Below are 5,918 nucleotides of genomic sequence, written 5' to 3' on the forward strand. Positions count from 1 at the left end.
CCCATCTCTGGGTCTCCCCCTCTCCGCCTGCTCATTTTTTCCCAGGGGCCGGCGCTTGCCCGGAGGGAGCGAGGCAGCGCCTGTAGGGACCCGGCACCCGCGTCCACCTTGGCGGGGGCCGTGGGGGAGCGCGCCGGAGCTCCACAATTACTCGCTCCATTGCCATGGAAACAGCCTGGATGCAGCGGGCTGGATTTGTGTAGCACATCTGCTGCCAGGCTCATAATCAACTGCAATCTCATCTTTTTTTCCTCTGCTCTCGCTGCCTATTTGATTGCGAGTTTGCTTTCTCTTTTCATACACGCTGGGAAAGTACACGCAGACAGAGCTGTGCACACGTTGACTTTCTCCCTGTGCAAACACACCGTGTTACGTATATGTATATGAACATATGTACATGAGAAGTATTCACTCGTATGTACGCATTTGCTAAGGAGGTACACTCCCTGTGTGCTCAAGTAATACATACTACTTGTATTTCAAGTTTGAGTAATGGACCAGCACAAGACAAGACTGTTGTATGGGCCGTCAAAATACTACATTTCACTTTCCAGTTCCATAAACCGCATCTGTCCAAAATGGGGTCCAAACCTGACACGACTATCATGAAACTTCCTAAGCAATCTGCTGTTCTGCTAGTGGGCTTCCAAAATTATATCTGGCACCCACAGAGGGTGACCTGAGTCTTCAGGCAACTAATTCTACACTGGATGTTCCCTATTCTGTTCAGGGCCTGATGAAACATGCCACCAGGAAAACTTCACGCACAAAAGGGTTGTTATCGATGGGTATAAATCTCTGTGCTACCCTCTGACAAGACAAGAAAGGAGAGATGACTAGGTCAGAAGAGGAAAGAAAGCAAAGGGACATGGCAGTTTGGGGTAATTTCTGGCTACTCCTCAGACTTTCTCTGGGACACTTGAAAAAATCTTTCATCCTCTCCAGGCTTCTGTTACTGAAACTGCAAAGTGGGGAGACTATCTAAATGCATCCATTTATATTACAAAGATAACCCCGGACAGGCTATGAGACACTGCCATACTATTGGTGTTAGAGAAGAATTTCAGATGGAAAAAAGGAGGATACGTTCCTTTTTCATGGACACTTACTTCCATTTATTAACTAAAACAAGAATAAAAAATGAAGGCCCCTCTGAAAAAACAACATTCCTGTATTTCTCTAATAACAGATAACCACTGCATTAGCCATTGTAAATAGTGGCATTTTAAAACGCATCGTGACAGTGTCTTGCAGATAGACTCCCAGATCTCCTTGTATAATAAACACCACTCCTTGTTAAATGTCTTCTACCAGCCTTCTATGGGCCTAATCCAGAGTCCAGGAAAGTCTTTGAAGCCTGTTGGTCTACTGCTCAAAAGCAAGGCCAAGAACAGAGCGCTACACCAGGAGATCTGGCTTTTCAGGGCATCTGTCACTCAATTATCATTTTTGACACGAGCTTTTAAGCTCTTAAATGAGCTTTTAAGAGAACTGTATTTTTTAAGCGAGCTTTTGAGAGAACTGTATTTTTTAATGGCTCAGGATGCCGTAAGGATTCACTCCTTGCAGTGCTGTACTTCTTCCGGCTTTTCATTTTCCTTTAGAGCAGCACCACCTCCTACTTCCTGCAGCACCTTCGCTATAATCATTACCCTGTGCTTGCAGGCTTTTGCGGTCACTCTTTTAGTTCTGAAACATTAAACTGTGGAAAGATGTTCAATGTGCATTTTAGGGGAAGGGGGGGCTAATTAAAAAGCCTAGATTTGCTGACAGGACTTGCTGGGGAAAAAGCAATCTATCCAGTTCCATCCCCCTCCCACCCCTCCTTCCATCTAAATCACAGAGGGGAGAGGGTGGTCTGAGGGTGTGGAGCATACCATCATTTGCGTGTGAATGATGAAAGCAGCTCAGCAGTTCCAACGTTCATGTTGTTAGCTGTTATTGTCATGTCTTACGGACTGGAAGTGTTGTCAATATGTAGAGCTTAAGATAGTCACGCAAACCATAAATAAATATATAAAATGCTACCGGACAATGAAAAACAACTGTCACATTCCTAGTGGGTTTCTATGCTGAAATTTTTTTTAAGCCAATATTAAATTGGAGAGCTTCCTAATCAAATGAATTTTTCCTTTCTGTTGTATGATACACAGAGTTCAAAACTCTCCATCAGGCCGTGCTTTGTTAAACAAAGCACTGCTGCAAGCAAACATAATGATTATCAGGGCAACTTTGAAGTATCTGGGGAAACCTTTCTTTGGCCCAGTTTCCAAAACTCTTCATCTGCATTTCACCCACTGACAGGGAGAAGACTGCGTCCCAGATTAGGGCAACCAGTCAACAGCTCAGAAGACCCATTTTTAACGTCTTTTCCTGCCATAGGAAAGGAACAGAAGTGACAGAGATTTCTGCTTCTGACGGCAGCAAGCTGTTAGATTTAACTTTAAGAAACTTCACCCTTTGTCACCTTCTTTTCTTAGTAATCTCCCCTGTAAATTGCATTTCTTTTCCTCCCAAGGTTGTGGTGTGAGAATAAACAGACTAAGAATTTTGCTGCACTCTAAAGCAGGACAGGGCACAAATACCTAAGAAAGCTTTTAAGGGAGATCAAAAATTCAAGGCTAGAAAAATCCAGGCAATTTCAAAGCAACATAATAAATGAGATTTGTGAAAAATCTTCTAAGACAGCGGGATAAAATGATGTTGTCAACCAAAAGGATCAAGGATTTCCAGGAGGGCTTCACACCGAAGCTGCTACTTGCCAATCCGACAGCAAGGTCTCAGCAGTATGCTGTCATAGGCTAAGACCTGTTTGTGTGTGGGAGCTGAGGAACAACCAACAGTGATATAATGCTTACTCATCCTTCTAGATCGTGGGTTTTACTTTTTTTAGCCTAGATACCTACATGGGGAAGATGGTTAACCTGCTAACACTTCCCAAGTCACAGACTCGCTGGTTGGCTCCCAGTGACTCCTGTTCCAGCACCATAAATTACCTGCCAATTCTCAGTAAACTTTCCATCCCTTTCAAAAGTCCGTTTGTAGAAGCAGCTAATTTGCACCAGGAACAGCTAGTCCTATTCATCCATTCCAGGAATACATACAGATTTCCCTTCCACATCTGTATTCTTGAAGCAGCAATTAGGACCTAGGCTGTAGGTAGTACAAACAAGTACTTCAGAGACTTTCAAGGCCGAATTTAGTTTGGTTTTCCCCAGATCCTAATATCAGAAAACCTTATGCCTCCTTTATCAGGAGCCCCCTACGCTTTATTTCAAACAAGCAGGTTTCGGCATTTTTGTTTGTTTATTTTTTCTAATATTACCACATCTGAAAAGTTTTTGGATAGCAACACATAAACACAAATTAAAATGAAAACGCTGGGCCACAGCATAAAGAGATATCTATCCTTTCTGCCACCTGAGACAGCCTTACTACAAACCACAGAGCTTATCTGACTAGGAACACCAAGTGATATATAAGCTGCTGAAAACACTGTCAGGAACACAGCTTTGCAAATCAGATTAGACATGACCTTCAGAGGTGATCTGCCACCACAGCACCCAGGAAGGTCTATATGAGTTACAAAAACACAGACCCTTTAATTCTGCAAAGCATGGATGGGTTTGATTTCCACCATCCAAGCACCAATGTGCATGTTCAATATCCACTACCTCCTCCTGTACTTCAAGCACAGGGAACATTCAACTCTCTTCCTGCACCACCAGGCAGGTTGGCCCCCTTCTGAGGATGCATACATATGTTAAAAGCCTTCGATATGCAGGGAGGTGCATTAAAGAAAATCTCCACTCCTCTTATACAAAGGAAATTAGAGCTTTATAGAGTTTCATACAACAGTCTTGGACATAGACAACAGCAGTCTGGATGATGACTGTCTAGGGGTGTTGAATCTGCAATAATTCTTCGTCTTCTCTGACAACTGAAGTTCTTCAGCTAAGCTAAAGACAGCCTACAAACAATCCTGAAATTGGCTACAGGAACTGACATGAATATTTCTCAGTTTTCCTATTGCTAAACGATTACACGTAGTCTGGGTGGTGAAAGGAGACTTCCTAGTCTAGACAGCACGACTGTAGGCTCCATTTCCACCTCCAGTGTTAACTCCAAGAAGATCTAAAATGCCTCATGTTTAATGCAGAACTGAAATATCCCAATCTTAAAAAACAACAACAACAAAAAAAGGAAAGCCACCACAACCACACATAAGAAACCTGGTGTAAAAAAAAGGAAGAAATAAACTGGGTTGCTTAGAGGAAGACTATTCTGTCACAGTGAATAGATTTGAAGTTGCATAAATTTTGATATACACACACACACAAAAAAAAGAAAATTATTTCTAACCTTGACAATGGAAACAGCAAAGCCCTATCTGATCAACAACCTCAAGTGATGTTTAGGTTTAGAGGTAGTGTCATATACAACCATAGTTAGTTTGTCTTTGTATAGCTATCATATAAAAAAAAACCCCTTAAAATACACAAGCCCCTGCAGCTGTCTACAACCTTTAAGTCTTGCCATTTCAAACATACATAGCAGTCATATAGCATGAGAGGGCACTGAAGAATTTCAAATCAATTATAATAAATCCAGACAGTAGACAGAAAAAGGTTTCACGGTACACGTCATCGACTTCAAGATTCCTTACATAGCACTCTTAAACACACAACTGCAAGGGCCACAGAAATCACCTTCTGAGTTTTACAACAGTGTATCAGCGCTATCTGCCAAATCTATCACATATTCATCATCTGCAGCTGGGGTTAGGATTTCTCGGCTCCCTCCTTTGCTCACTTTGTTCAAATACGATCATAATTTTGTATCAAAACCCCTTTGCAACATGCTGAGAGAATTTTCAGTCATGTCATCTTAATCTTGGTTTTCTCATTCACTCACTTGGTTTGGAGCACACATGGCCAGGACAGAACAATTTCACATCACTACAGCATTTTACCTGCAATATTCTTCTACCTTTAGCTACTTCTCCAGCTCATGCTTTGCACAGACTGCCAAACAAGCAGCACAAGCTGGATTTATCTGCAATCCAAACAGTCTGAGACTTCCCTTTAATGCTTGGTCTCTATAGGACGGGAACTGAGGAATGTACATTGTACTACTAATACTGTTGAAACAGATTATGCCATGTACGTATTTGGTCTTGCCTGTCTTACATGCATGTACGCTCCCCTCCATCTTATTCCTTAGTGCATTTCGGTTTTCTTCTTCTGGAAGATGCAGATTAAATCTCTACTCGATCATATGAAATGGCAACAGAATGATTTATTTTTACTCTTCTGCTTTTAACAAAACCAAAGAACAATAGAAGGGACAAAATAAAGGAAAAATTCATCTGTCTCAGGTATCTGAACTTACTTTGATGCTGTCATAGTTCACCATTTAAATAATGATGCATGATTTTTTTTTTAATATGTTAATTACATAAATAGGTACTAAGGAACTACTTAAACAGAAGATTATTTACCCCATTGACTGTAGAAGCCCATGTGTCAGCACATCTGCTGCACAGAAAGATTAAATCTGTTCACACAAAACTCATGCCCTCTCTTGCTAATGGGGAAGAGGTTAGTGGTGTGAGACCTGAAGCAGGGGCTTTGGGTTTTATCCAACAGGCCCTTAAGACTGGCACAATGGATGACATTAGCAAACATCCCTGGATTTCTAAAAACCCTGTACATACTTGCCGAGGCATTCTGGAAAAAGAAATAGCATTTTTATTCAGGAGAGTTTTCTACATGTGTGGTTTAATTTCAAAAGCTTCTGCTCTGTGTTATTTAAGAGTAACAATCAGACACCCATCAGCCTTTAGAGGAACTGTATTAGTGTGATTATGCACTTTTAAGACCAGAATGACAATTCTGGTTCATGATGTTTAGAAAGAG

Source organism: Pygoscelis adeliae, unplaced genomic scaffold (genome assembly GCF_000699105.1).
Source record: "Pygoscelis adeliae isolate BGI_AS28 unplaced genomic scaffold, ASM69910v1 Scaffold58, whole genome shotgun sequence".
NCBI lineage: Eukaryota > Metazoa > Chordata > Aves > Sphenisciformes > Spheniscidae > Pygoscelis > Pygoscelis adeliae.